This window comes from Heteronotia binoei, chromosome 3 (genome assembly GCF_032191835.1).
Source record: "Heteronotia binoei isolate CCM8104 ecotype False Entrance Well chromosome 3, APGP_CSIRO_Hbin_v1, whole genome shotgun sequence".
Lineage (NCBI taxonomy): Eukaryota > Metazoa > Chordata > Lepidosauria > Squamata > Gekkonidae > Heteronotia > Heteronotia binoei.
Window position 1 is genome coordinate 134572724 of NC_083225.1, and position 14271 is coordinate 134586994.

Sequence of the window (14271 nt, forward strand, 5' to 3'; positions counted from 1 at the left end):
AATGTAGCTTATATTGTAAATGTACAAAAATTATCCAGATTTTTAAACATATCCTTCATAGTAAGATTGCATTGATAGGTAAGCCAAATACAGATAAAAATCGTATTTTGCTCCATGCTGTTGGATCCAGGTCAGATTTTCTAATACCAGAATCGGATTTTCTGCCTACCATTCATACAGTAGCCCGCTGATCTCCACAAAATGCTGCTTATGGGGTATAGGGGACCCTGAAAGAGGGAATCACTGAAAAATGCCAATTTACTTATATCCAGCCCATGATCTGGAAACATGTATTACCTATAGGACATTTTATTGCCCTTGGCAGCTTGTAAAATTTAATATATATTTTTCTGTTGCCTGCCAGTTGTGATCATATGATACAATTTTTATTCTAAATTTCATCTGAAATCAATTTAATATGATTTATTTTGCTCTCTGCCATTCTTGTCTATCTCTACATTAGATATAAGACTTTTTTTATGATGACCTTTATTTGAATAAAAATATGACTGACTAGCTGATTAAACAACTAAATATTACTGGCAGAAATTAATCAGATTATCCAAATAGGATACAGAATTTTAAAAATATAATCTGTTCTTTGTGTAATTCAGGAAAAGCCAGAATGATAACATGAAGATCTTCACATTTCTGTGTAAAATGAAGTTCTGCCCTTCAACAAATGTTGCTGTGTGAAGCTTTGGTATACTTACCATTTTTTACTATGAGGGAAATCAGTCAGGACTGATCCTCACAGTTATCACAGTGATGATTTCAGCTTGATGATCTTGCACTAGGGTTGCCAAGTCCAATTAAAGAAAAATCTGGGGACTTTGGGGGAGGAGCCAGGAGACTTTGGGGGTGGAGCCAGGAGACATTGGGGGTGGAGCCAAGAACAAGGATTGACAAGCATAATTGAACTCCAAGGGAGTTCTTGCCATCACATTTAAAGAGACAGCACACCTTTTAAAATGCCTTTCTTCCATAGGAAATAATTAAGGATAGGGGCATCATATTTTGGGGCTCATAGAATTGGACCCTCTGGTCCAATCGTTTTGAAACTTGGGGGGTATTTTGGGGAGAGGCACTAGATGCTATACTAAAAATTTGGTGCATCTACCTCAAAAAATAGCCCCCCCCCAGAGCTCCCAATACCCACGGATCAATTTCCTATTATTCCCTATGGGAATCGTTCTCCATAGGGAATAACAGAGTGCCTAGTAGACATTTCCCTCCCCCCCACACACTTTCTAAAGGGGGGAGGGCCTCCAAACTAGGGAATCCCCTGCTCCCTCCCTCTCACACACACACACTTACCAGATCTTCCTCCGGACAACTCTACTTCCTGTAAAAACGAAAGCAAAAGAAAGGGAGGGGCCGTTCTCAGAAGCCCTTTCTGCTTCCTGCTTCCAGCCCAGCCTTAAAGGGGCAGACATTTTGCAAACGGCTCAGGAGCTCTACAACATGAAGCCTAAAGGTATGTTCTCCCCCCCCCTCCACCCCCACCCCCGCTTCCAGAGTTTTGAAGAGCGGGAGATGAGGCTGCGAACCCAGAAGTCTCCCGCCAGAGCGGGAGTTTTGGGAAGCCTATCTTGCACAAATAGTTGTATGTAGAGCCCTAGTGTAGGCCTAGCTTAACGATAGTATGGTAAATGCTAGTGTGCTGAGTTCCATGTAAACTACATGTAACAAAATGGATTGGCATCAACATAAAGATCAGTTGCCATGCAGGTTCCCATCTTCAGACTAAACCCTTAAATTCTGTTTCACAGGCTGTTCTCACAAATTACTTCAATGTCCTGGTTTTCCTGTTGAAATGATGGTTTATTTATATTTCCTAACTCAGCATTGTGCATGAAGTGCATGCACTTCAGAAGTCTGCATAGACAATGAGAGCGAACTACCTTTTGTAACATGGAATTGACATTAGAAATACTTAGATGCTATCCATTGTGACAGCTGATAGCAATGAAGTTGCTGGAGCAGGTAATGGAAGCAGAGCCTATCCTTTTATATTCCATAGGTCCCAGAGAAGTCACAGTAGATCTGCCAAACAATGTCTACAGGCATCTTGTTTTCAGTTTTGTCACTGCTTTTCAAATAAATGGAATATTAGAAATCAATTAGGCATAACAGAAACCTTGGACTCCATCCAGGGAGGGTGTAATACCAAGAAAGACAAGTAGGACTTACATAGATTTTCATTATTTTCAGAGAATTGATCAAATGGAATAATTTTGTATACACTGAGGATAATCTGGAGTATATAAAAACATTCTTTGTAATATTCCAATTTATTTTCACACGTTTGTCATGTCATCAGTTATTTGTCAATCTCAATTACATTTCTGCAATCTGCTCAAAAGGATTTTAGAGTTCAGTAGACATTTGGTAACTTTCTGTGTAAAAACCCCCTATTCATATGTAAAAAATCAAACTAACTCCAAAACCCATAGCAGTTTCTTTAGCATTGTCATATATATGAGAGCCAGTTTGGTGTAGTGGTTAAGTGCATGGACTCTTATCTGAGAGAATTGGGTTTGATTCCCTACTCCTCCACATGTACCTGCTGATATAACCTTGAGTCAGTCACAGTTAGGCTTGCCAATCCCCAGGTCCCAGCTGGGGTTCTCCCACTTTCCCAGCTCCAGTCAGCTGGCCGGTGGGGGAAAGCCCCGCCCCCACAGCCACCATGTGCCTTTCCACCTCCGGAGGCTTCAGACTCCACTTGGAAAGGCCTCCTCTTGGGATTGTGTGTCTGTGTCTTTAAGGTTGAATGAGGGCGGTGGGAATAGGCAGAAAAAGATGGCTGCTCCCAGTGGCTGTGAAAGCATCCCAAACCCTCCGCTGGTTACACAATCTTTTTAGAGGTTGTTTGCATAGGAAAGGTAAACTTGAACCTTTGGTTGCCCTGTGTTACTTTGAAGAAGTTGGAAATTCAGCAACTCGTGAGTAGAGATGCCAATCCCCTGCTTCCGAGTAATCAGAAATGGGGAGCAGGGGAGGGAAATGTCTGCTGGGCACTTCATTATTCCCTATGGAGATCAATTCTTATAGGGTATAATGGAGAATTGATCTGGGGCTCTGGCATCTGATGACTTCAAAATGCTCTCCAAGTTTTGAAAAGATTGGACCAGGGCGTCCAATTCTATGAGCTCCAAAAGAAGGTCCCCCTATCCTTCATTATTTCTAATGTAGGGAGGACATTTAAAAGGTGTGCAGTTCCTTTAAATGTGATGGCTAGAACTCCCTTTGGAGTTCAATTGTGCTTGTCACAACTTTGTTTATGGCTCTACCCCCAATGTCTCCTGGCTCCACCCCCAAAGTTCTCAGATATTTCTTGAATTGGACTTGGCAACCCTAGTCCCAGCTCTCTCAGAACTGTTCCTCTCAAGAGCAGTTTCTGTTAGAGCTCTCTCTGCTCCACCTATCTCACAGGGTGTCTGTTGTGGGGAGGGGAGGGGAAGGGAAAGGAGATTGTAAGCTGTTCTGAGACTCCTTCAGGTAGTGAAAGATGGGATATAAATTCAATCTCTTATTATTTCTGAAATAAGGTTAATTCTATTTTAGTGAAAGTTATTTAATCACAGGATTATAGGTAGATTATAGAATCTAGCTCTATCCTACCACTCCACTGAGCAAATTTTATTTGCTTTTGGATTTGTAAGTGGGAGACCCACAAGAACTTGGAGGCGCACTTTATTTCCCCCTCCCCCACTATCCTTTCCCTGCCTCGTTGTCTCTTTCCCAACCACCAGCCAACCTACTTTTACCCAGCTTCAGTGGGTAAGTTTGGTTAGGTAGATTTACTTCACTGTTCATAAGAAAGTTGCCAGCAGCGAGCCACAAGTAATTATTTGGTTCCAGCCCAGAGGCAAGGATTGTATACTTGACCAGTTAAAGCTATCAACTTGTAAAATCAACGTTAAACAAATCAAGGATTTAGAGAGAGAAAACAATTGTCCACGCAGAGCACAAACATTTCATGCATTTTTGTTGTCCTGTGAGATGCATGCATTGGTATTGTCTTATTTTATATATGGTTAGGACATAGTAAGTAGCCTAAACCCACAAAATGAAGTTCAGTTTACATGATTATAAGCCAGTTTACATGATTATAAGCAGAATTATTTTATTAATTACTCCCAAGCCTGCACTAGGACCTGAATTCGTATCCATTTTGAATGCATGTTGCAATTCACCTGACTGCTAAAAAAAGTTTTGCAACATGTGTGAGAAGCTCTAGCTATAATTAAATATTTTAATGCAATTTTTCAGCGTAATGCATAAAGATCCTCTAAGGAGGTAGAACTTATCCTCAATAACTGTTTATGTATTATCCTGGGTGCATCTAATGATGCAGCCTAGATAATGTTATTACAGTGCTCTGTAGTTGAATCTTTCTCAGCCTTGCAGTCCATAATGACAAGAGTGGGTGGGAGTCAGGCACATTCAGTTCTAAGGATCAAGTAATGCCATTAAAAAGATTCATGACTTTCATTTAGGTAAGTTTTTTGGCAGTGGTATGCATTGTTGATAACGACCTCATTAATGGTTTCCTCAGAGAAAATTACAAGTATGAATTTCTTGTATAGAAACAATTATTGTGCAAGTGCACCTGGCTGCTCCTTCTGTATAGTGGTATATCATATTTGCTCTGTATAAAACTGTGGAATTTACTGCAGTATCAAAAGTTTATATTTCCTATAATAATACAAAAACAAAACAACAAATTATGAAGTATGGCCTATAAGGCGACGAACTCCTCACAGTATTGGTGTGAACACAGTAGCCATTGTATTAATAATCCAATGGGAAACTTGAAAGCTTGCACAGTTTTGTGTCATTTTGGTTGAACCTAATTTTGTAGCTTTTGCTTCTGCATTTTGCTTTCGACCAATGTGACTACCTGCCACTTCCTTCTACATTGAGAATACCTGAATTTAGCTGAATTTAGTTTCATCTACTTGAGAAAAAAGAACCTAGTAAAAGATTATGTTAATGGGTTTTCCTCCCAACAGAAGTACAAACTATCCTGTTTGACTTCTATTAACTCTTTACCAACTGAAGTCAATTATCAATACATTTGTTTTCTTCCTCTGGGGTAAGTCTTCTAAGTTACCTTTGTATCCCATCTGGACATTGTCTAAGTGTAGTTTGGACATTGTCTAACTATAAAAAGAGGAGTGGTGCAAACTCCATTGGCCACATCTTGGAAACATTTACCTAAGCCAGGGATGAAGCTTCCTATAGAATATCTATTGCTTTTATGATCTGAAGAATTCTAAGAAAAAATCTAGCCATTTGCAGGAAGGTACAGGGTTAAAGATTTGATGTCAGGACTAAACAAGGGAAGTCCTGGTAGCAGGAAGACTTTGTCCAAGTTTCTGGTGCACTGGAAAAGAGGACTGACAAGGCTAAGTTCATGAGTCCTTTCCCCTCAAATCTGAAATCTGAAAATATACATAACTGAAGCTGCTGTTCTTGAATAAATCATGCAGGTATGCACTTTGTAAACCTGATGGAAAACATTAAGACATTAAAAATAATAACCATTATCACTTGATTTCAGACTTCCGAAGTTTTTATAGTAAGAGTGATCTAAGCAGGGTTGCCAGCCCCCCATTTCCTGGTGACAAGAGAAAAATAATTTTAAAAAATGGCTGTCAAGCCAACAGCATAATGTCACTTCTGAGAAAACTAGGAAGTAATCTCACACCTCTCTAGGAATTGTTGGGAACTCTGTAGTTTTACCAGAATTGCTGGTGATTCCTAGAGAGGCATAATATTTCTTCCAGGTTTATCCTGGAAGTAATGGGACTCTGTATTTGATGGATGCTCCCCATGTCCATGACCCCTGGTAGTTGCCAGTCCTCGTAGACTAATCCAGTTTACCTTTGAGACTATTTTTTTTCTTTTTTGTTTATTTGTTTGTTTGATCTCTTTACCTGAAGAAATGTGTTTGCACATGAAAACGTATACATTGAATAAAACTTTTTGGTCTTTTTTTTTGTTTAAAACAATTTTATTTAGTAACATATGGTAACAATATCTATTTCTTGCACCATTAATAACTTCTTTTTATCTATCCCATATATTACTTTCTAACCACCCCTCCCTCCGTTACTTGACCGCCACCGGTGTTATTTACTTAAAATACTAACATTTAAAGGTACCCTTAACTAATAAAAACAAAGATTAATATTCTTCTTCCATCGAAGACTTAATCATTATCAAAAATTGTCCAATGTCCTTTTATTTTCCACTCTTTTTCTACATATCGTCTAAACTTTTTCCAATCCATCTTAAAAACGTCTAAGTCATAGTCTCTTAAAATTCTTGTTAATTTGTCCATTTCACTCCATATCATAACTTTTACAATCCAATTCCATTTTTCTGATATTTTTTCTTGCTTTCACAACTGCACATACAATGTTCTAGCAGCTGAAAGCAAGTACCAAATTATAGTTCTATCTTCTTTTGGAAATTTTTCCATTTGTAATCCCAACAGAAAAGTCTCTGCAACTGAGGGATATCCAACAAGTTGTATTTCACAATGGCACTCAAAGGCAAAGGCTGAAGCTAATAGTACGCAGTATCATTCCCAAGGTGGTAATACCACTGAAGTATAGAAGAATTTAAATAAATAACAATTTAAATTAAAATTGTTTGGCTTAACTTGGTAATGTCAGTAAGACCGCATATCTCCAATTTGCCAGGAAAATATTAATATTCTAGAAAATTGTAAAACCTCACCTCAGCAAGCCTTTAAATGCACAGAATGTAGTTGAGTCTCAAGGGGAACGGATGAGTAGCACCAACATACTGGCAAAGCATTCTCACTCATATATGCACACATTATTGTGGTGCTTAGAGTATTTGCATATACTGCAGCAACTCACTTGCAATTACATTTACCATACTTCTTTTCTCTGCAGCAATAGTCAATCACCAATTGACCCGTTCACTTCACTTTGCTACATTTTTAGGAAGTGTACATTATGGAACTGTCGCATGTTCCTGCTAAAACTGCAACTTGGAATGGGCTGGCTACACATGCATTTTTAACCACAAGCATGCATTCATAGCTTCCTGAAAGTTTACACTTTGTTAAGATCAGCATTTTCATGTGTAAAGAACACAACACTTTGAGCCTGAAGCTGAAAGCATAGAGCAGAAGAAAGTTTGTTCTAGGAAACAGCTTGCTGGAGCTACCTAGTCTCAGGAGGACTAAAAGATCTATCTTGAAGTTGAAGGATCTAGGATGGTTAGGGACCACAAATCTAGACTGAATAGTTGGACTGCAATTATCTACAATTTTGTTATTGTAGTTTGATTTGAAAAATAGGGCTTTTCCACGTATCTTGCAAAACCTGTTTTGTGCTCTGGTTCTTTCACTCCTACACCTATTTGCAAACCATATTACTAGATGCATGAATGGGTTCCCCTTGGTGCCTCTTTGGGGGAGCAGGCCCTCTAAACAAGGCTTTAACTTGGTGGAAGAGTGGAGTAAATACTTGGTGGAGTAAATACTTCCAGCTGTGGATGGGGCAGATATTTGGCATCAGAAATCTGCTAACCTCCCTCAACAACAGGGTTAGCTAGACCCTGTGGCACAACTGCCTACATACATAATACACATAGTATGGTATATAATAAAAAACACAATATAATTGTGATATGATTTCTGGGTGGAAAATACAAAATGTAGAAATGTACAACATTTTTGCCTATAATAGATGTTACACAATATGTGATACAATATAGCACCTGGTGGAATGTGGAAAATCAGTGGAAAAATTATTTCTAGATAAAAATTCTATAGTCAGGACTGTGGGATGTGTTGGAAGTGGTGTTGCTTGGAAGTAGTATTGCTTGATATATCAAAGATAGCATAGAGTAAAAAAGCTAGAAATCATTAGGGGAAGAATATACTGTACCCTAAGGGTCACTTAAAAGTGGGAGTGTACTATTATCCCACTGTCCAAAATTAGAATGTAAAGAGAGAGAGAGCGAGAATGTAATAAAGGCCCATAGTGGTCAGTGACCTTTGGGAGTACCTCTTTCTGTATGCCCCCAGAAGAGCGTTACACTAGGGAAGTAAGAATTGACTTGTGGTCCACAGCCCGAGACAGATTCAGCTGTCCTCAACCAGAGCCAGGGCTTTTTCAGCTCTGCTTTACCTGCTGGAAGTCTCTGCTGGAGAACAATTGAGCCCTGCAGAATTTATTATCTTTCTGCAGGGCATGTAAGACAGAGATGTTCTGCCAGGCATTTGGTTGAGTACACAAATGTGAAATAGTTGATCTACTAACCCATATATGTAGCAGCAGACTCAAATTTAGCAAATATTACACCATTTTTTAAAAAAAGGGCCAGAGGGAAACCAGGATATTCAGGTGAGTCAGCCTAATGTCTGTCCCAGGCAAATTAGTAGAAACTGTAATCAAAGATGGGCTTATTAGGCACATAGAAGAACAAAGCCTGCTGAGGAAAAATCAGCATGGTTTCTGCAAAGGGAAGGTCTGCATCACCAAATTTTGGACATTATTTGAGAAAGTGAACAAATATGTAAAAACCATGACCAGGTAGGCATTATTTACTTGGACTTTCAAGAAGAAGAAGACCACAGATTTATACCCCACCCTTCTCTCTGAATCAAGAGTCTCAAAGCGGCTTACTATCTCCTTTATCTTCTTCCCCCACAACAGACACCCTGTGAGGTAGGTAGGACTGAGAGAGCTCTAACAGAAGTTGCCCTTTCAAGGACAAATCTTGGGAGAGCTATGGGTGACCCAAGGCCATTCCAGCAGCTGCAAGTGGAGTAGTGGGGAATCAAACCCAGTTCTCCCAGATAAGAGTCCGCACACTTAATCACTACACCAAACTGGCTCTCTTAACCACTACACCAAAAGGCAAGGTGCTTCACCAAAGACTCTTGAGTAAACTGAAGACTCATTTTCATGGCAAAAACCCATAGGATCTTAGGTCAGTTTTGCCATAATCAATCCATATAAATTTGCAAAGCATTTGTTTAATTTGATGCTTGTTATTCCATAAGGGAAACCTACCCTTGGGGTGGATCACTAGCATCACCTGATAGGGAATTAATTGCAAAAACGGTTGCATTCTACTAAAATCTGCCAACTCATATTTTCCTTCCATATCTGGGCATCTATCCCACTTAGTAGAGGGATATAGGCAGATTCAAAAGACAGCACCTTAGCAGTGAGGTATGCAATGTTACTAAATATCTTTTGTAATGTGTTAGGAAAATTAAATCTGCCAACATGAAAAAGCTTTGGGTATCAGTCTGCATTTCTGTCTCCTTCTTAGGAGGTTGTATTTGTTGCATAGAGGTCACTGATGGTTCTTCCTCTTGAAGCAGACTAAAACTATTTGGATGCCAGTAAGATTCAAAAGACTGAAGGGGGTTTATAGAATGATCCATCTTAGCCTGTTTTAGTTATGGGGTCTCATCAACTGTGGAAGGGTGATACTTTTTAAAGCCATAGCACAGCTGTGGAAACTTTACACCACCTTCCACAAATACTACTACAACTCCAGCTCTAGAAAAACCTATCATAAATATTTCAAAGACATCCCCATGATGCAAAATAAGAATATATCCAATACAACAACAAACAAACCCAACAGCAAAGACATGGTTGAGCAAAATAGAGAACAAATTAAAAGGGATTAGCTATGTAAACTAATAAAATACTATACTAGCTATATAATAAGTCCAGCCACTATACAAACTGTAAAATAAGCCCTAGTAAGATCAATTAAACTCTTCAATCAAGGGAGAAAAGTGAGAGCGAAAAAGCTTGAACTACTAACAGGGATTAGCACTAATGCCACTAAGAAAGAAAAAAAGGCTTGAGTCTCTCCACATACCCTCGATTCACAGCCAGCCAAGAATCCTTAAAAACAACAGCTGAAACAAGACAGACAAAAGAAACAGATCCATCCAAGGACAACAGACTCATTAAAGCTATTATCTAAAAGAAGAAACTGAAAATAAATAGGATAGCAAATATAGCGGGGGTGGGGGGAATAGAATAATAATGCCAGAGGGAAGTGAAGCAGCCAATAACCCCCCACCTGTTGGAAACTGGACTCCTGAGTAAACTTAGCAGTCTTGGGATAAGAGGATGATTTCTCTTATGGATTAGTTAATTGGTTAAATGACAGGAAGCAAAGACAGGGATAAATAGACAGTCCTCACAAAAGAGAAAAGTAGTGGAATACCATTAGTATTGGGGCAGTACTATTTAATTTATCCATAAACTATAAGGACTTAAGAGAACATAAGAGAAGCCATATTGGATCAGGCCTATGGCCCCTCCAGTCCAACACTCTGTGACACATAGTGGCCAAAAAACATGGTGGCCCAAGTGCCATCAAGAGGTCCACCAGTGGGGCTAGAAGTCCTTCCACTGTGCCCCCCCTCCCAAATGCAAAAATAAAGAGCTTCACTGCCCCGGACAGAGAGTTCCAACAATAAGCTGTGGCTAACAACCACTGATGGACTTCTGCTCCATACACTTATCCATTTCCCTCTTGAAGCTGTCTATGCTTGTAGCCGCCACCACCTCCTGTGGCAGTGAATTCAACATGTTAATCACCCTTTGGGTAAAGAAGTACTTCCTTTTATCCGTTCTAACTCAACTGCTCAGTAATTTCATTGAATGTCCACAAGTTCTCATATTGTGAAAAAGGGAGAAAAGTACTTCTTTCTCTACCTTCTCTATCCCATGCATAATCTTGTAAACCTTTATCATGTGTGACATGTCACCCTGCAGTTGACATTTCTCCAAGCTAAAGAGCCCCAAGCGTTTTAACCCAATCCAGGTTGGGACAAGCAAGATAGCCAGAATTTGAACATCCAGGTTGGGACAAGCAAGCCAAATTGATTTGTTAATACCTGAAGGAAGGATCAACGGCCTGGCCAACCTTGATCTGACTTCATCTATAGACTTAGAAGGCAGGCTTAAGCCTTTATGTACTTTGCCCTAGGCAAGAATGCTGAGGGCCTCGGAATGTTCTGCCCTTTCACCTCATTCCTGGAATACACATTTGAGGTAAAAAGCTAAGGTAAACATTGGTCTCCTCATTCTGCACGTTGTTAGTAAATGATTGTGTATTGCAGAATGTATAAAATAAAGCAACACAACCACTGTCACAGGCAGCAGAGACAGACTGGTGCAATGAACATCAACCCTGAGTTGTGTGACATTCCTACAAGTGGCGCAGCGAACAGGGGCCCCTCTCATCAACTCCTGGTATAGGCCCCTTGAGTGCACTCCGTCGTTCTAAATGACCCCTTCCTTGGTGAGTATGGGAGGACAATTCTCGCAAACCCAGCAGAAACATTTGGAGGAGCTGCGGTTCCTCATTCAGAAGTACGGTGGGTCCGTGACTTCTGGGCAACTTAAGACTCTCTTACAAGAGATCAGTAAGCAATGCCCCTGGTACCCAGAGGGAGGTTCTCTTAAACTTTGGGACTGGGAGAAGATAGGGAAGACCTTTCACACAGAGCCCTGAGCTTCTGTTGAACTTCTGCTGGCATCAATGCAGGTATGCAGTAGAGAAATTTATGCCCATTTCTAACACAAGCCAGCTCTCTAAAGATTGTCCCCTAAAATGCACTGGTTTCCAACTTGTGCTCCCCTGCCCCTCCTCTTCTTCCTCCTCCTTTCCCCCCTCCTCCACCAACAGATCCACCTGTGGGCTCACCATCTAATGCCCCAGGATGCATGGTCTGAGAAGTTTTGGAGAAGGAATTTGATCAGGCTAAATTGGAAAATGTTCCAGAATTGGCAGAAATGTTGTCTATTTGCCCTGAACAGTTGACAGGGAAAGAGTTGCCTGACCTTTTATCAGTATGCCCAGTAACATATGCACAGAATGAGAATAGGCAACAGGTTGCTAACTATACTGCGTTGCCTCACTCTGTTTTGAGTGAAATTCAAAAGGCTATCAGAGACATGGGCATAGGGGGAACCGATGTGCAGAGTCTTTTAGAAGGACTCTCTAATGGATACACTGTGATTCCTCAAGATTGGAAAAATAAGATGGGGATGATGTTAACTCCTGGACAGTATGAGGTATGAAACAGCAAATATCGTAATTTGGCTGATGTTCAAGGGCGTGACTCCAATGGGGTTTATACTCCTGAACAACTATATGGATCTGGACAGTTCAGCACTATTGAAGCACAAGCAGTGCTCCCTGTTGTGATCCTTGCTATTGTATCTAAATGTGCTTTACAGGCCTTTGCCAAGGTACCTACAGAAGGGAAATCAGCCCATTGTTTTGCAACTGTCTGTCAAAAGCCACAAGAGCCCTATTTAGACTTTATCAACCATCTTCAGGCAGCAATCAGAAGACAGGTTGATAATCCTGATGCAGCAGGAGAATTGATGATTAAATTGGCCAATGAAAATGCTAATTTGGATTCAGAAAGAGCCCTGTGGTGCAGAGTGTTAAAGCTGCAGTATTGCCATCTTGAGCTCTGCTTACGGCCTGAGTTTGATCCTGGCGGAAGCTGGATTCAGGTAGCTGCCTCAAGTTTACTCAGCCTTCCATCCTTCCTAGGTTGGTCAAATGAGTACCCAGTTTGCTGGGGGGAAAGTGTAAAAGACACACTTTACTTTGTAACAGCGCTCAGCGCAGCAGGCTGAAGTTGCTGCTGTAACAATGGCTTTTCAGCTCTATTTACAAAGGTCTTTCAACTTAATAGTTGACACCTTATATGCATTAAATTTGATTCATCAACTTCCTGGTGCATGTATCACTTCACAAATTGACCCTAATTTGATTGGCATATATTTAATCTTGCATTTTTTAATTTCTTGCTGTGCATTACCCAATTTTTGTTTTACTACTATCCAAAGCCATTCTAATCTTCCTGGCTTGATTGCTCAGGGCGAAGCATGCTGATAAGGTTTAAAAGGTGTTGCCTCTCTATTTACGAATCCCTCTCTCAGTCATAGTTATTTTCACCAGAATGCCAGAGCACTAGCCAAACAGTTCTTGTTGCCTTTGATCAGGCTTAGCAAATTGCTCGTACTCACATTGTGACTCTACTAATCATATTCCTGATTATGCTATTAACCCATGTGGTTTGCAAACTAACATAAGAACATAAGAGAAGCTGTGCTGGATCAGACCAATGTTCCATCTAGTCCTTCACTCTGTGTCATACAGTGACCAATATATGTGTCAGTTTGGTGTAGTGGTTAAGTGTGTGGACTCTTATCTGGGGGAGCCAGGTTTGATTCCCACTCCTCCACTTGCAACTGCTGGAATGGCCTTGGGTCAGCCATAACTCTGGCAGAGGTTGTCCTTGAAAGGGCAGCTGCTGTGAGAGCCCTCTCAGCCCCACCCACCTCACAGGGTGACTAATGTGGGGGAGGGAGATAAAGGAGATTGTGAGCCACTCTGAGACTCTTCAGAGTGGAGGGCAGGATATAAATCCAATGTCTTCTATGCACACACACTGTGGTTAATAGTAACTGATGGACCTCTGCTCCATATTTTTATCCAGTCCCCCCTTGGGGCTGGCTATGCTTGTAGCTGCCACTACCTCCTGGGGCAGTGAATTCCACATGTTAATCACCCTTTGGGTGAAGAAGTACTTCCTTTTATTTATTTATCTGTTTTAACCTGAGTGCTCAGCAATTTCATTGAATGCCCACAAGTTTTGTATTGTGAGAAAGGGGGAAAAGTACTTCTTTCTCTACTTTCTCCATCTCATGCATAATCTTGTAAACCTCTTATCATGTCACCCTGCAGTCAATGTTTCTTCAAGCCAAAGAGCCCCAAGCGTTTTAACCTTTCTTCATAGGGAAAGTGTTCCCTAACGAACTTTGGCAAATGGATGTTACCCATATAGCTTCCTTGAAACCCTGGTACTGCGTTCATGTTTGTGTAGACATGTACTTTGGATATCTTTGGGCTACTGCTCACTGTGGTGAAGCCACAAAACATGTGATGGCTCACCTTATTTCTGCCTTTGCGGTAATGGGTTGTCTGCAACTGTTGAAAACTGATAACTCCTCAGCATATAGTTCTTCTGAATTTGTTGCTTTTTGTACACAATGGAAGAGTCAAATCCAGCATGGCATTCCATATAATTCCACAGGTCAAGCTATTATGGAAAATGCTAATCAGACATTGAAAACCACTCTTCAAAAACAATTAAAAGGAGTGAAAATGAAGGTTCCTACCCAAATGCAGGTCCAGGAACAATTGAATTTGGTC

The 14271-nt window shown here is 40.5% G+C and overlaps 1 protein-coding gene across 6 annotated transcripts in view; it reads right to left on the reverse strand.

Moving 5' to 3' along the window:
- Nucleotides 1-14271, reverse strand: part of EPHA6 (EPH receptor A6) — a 778455-nt gene that overhangs the window by 142888 nt on the left and 621296 nt on the right. The gene's annotated exons all lie outside the window — the stretch shown is intronic.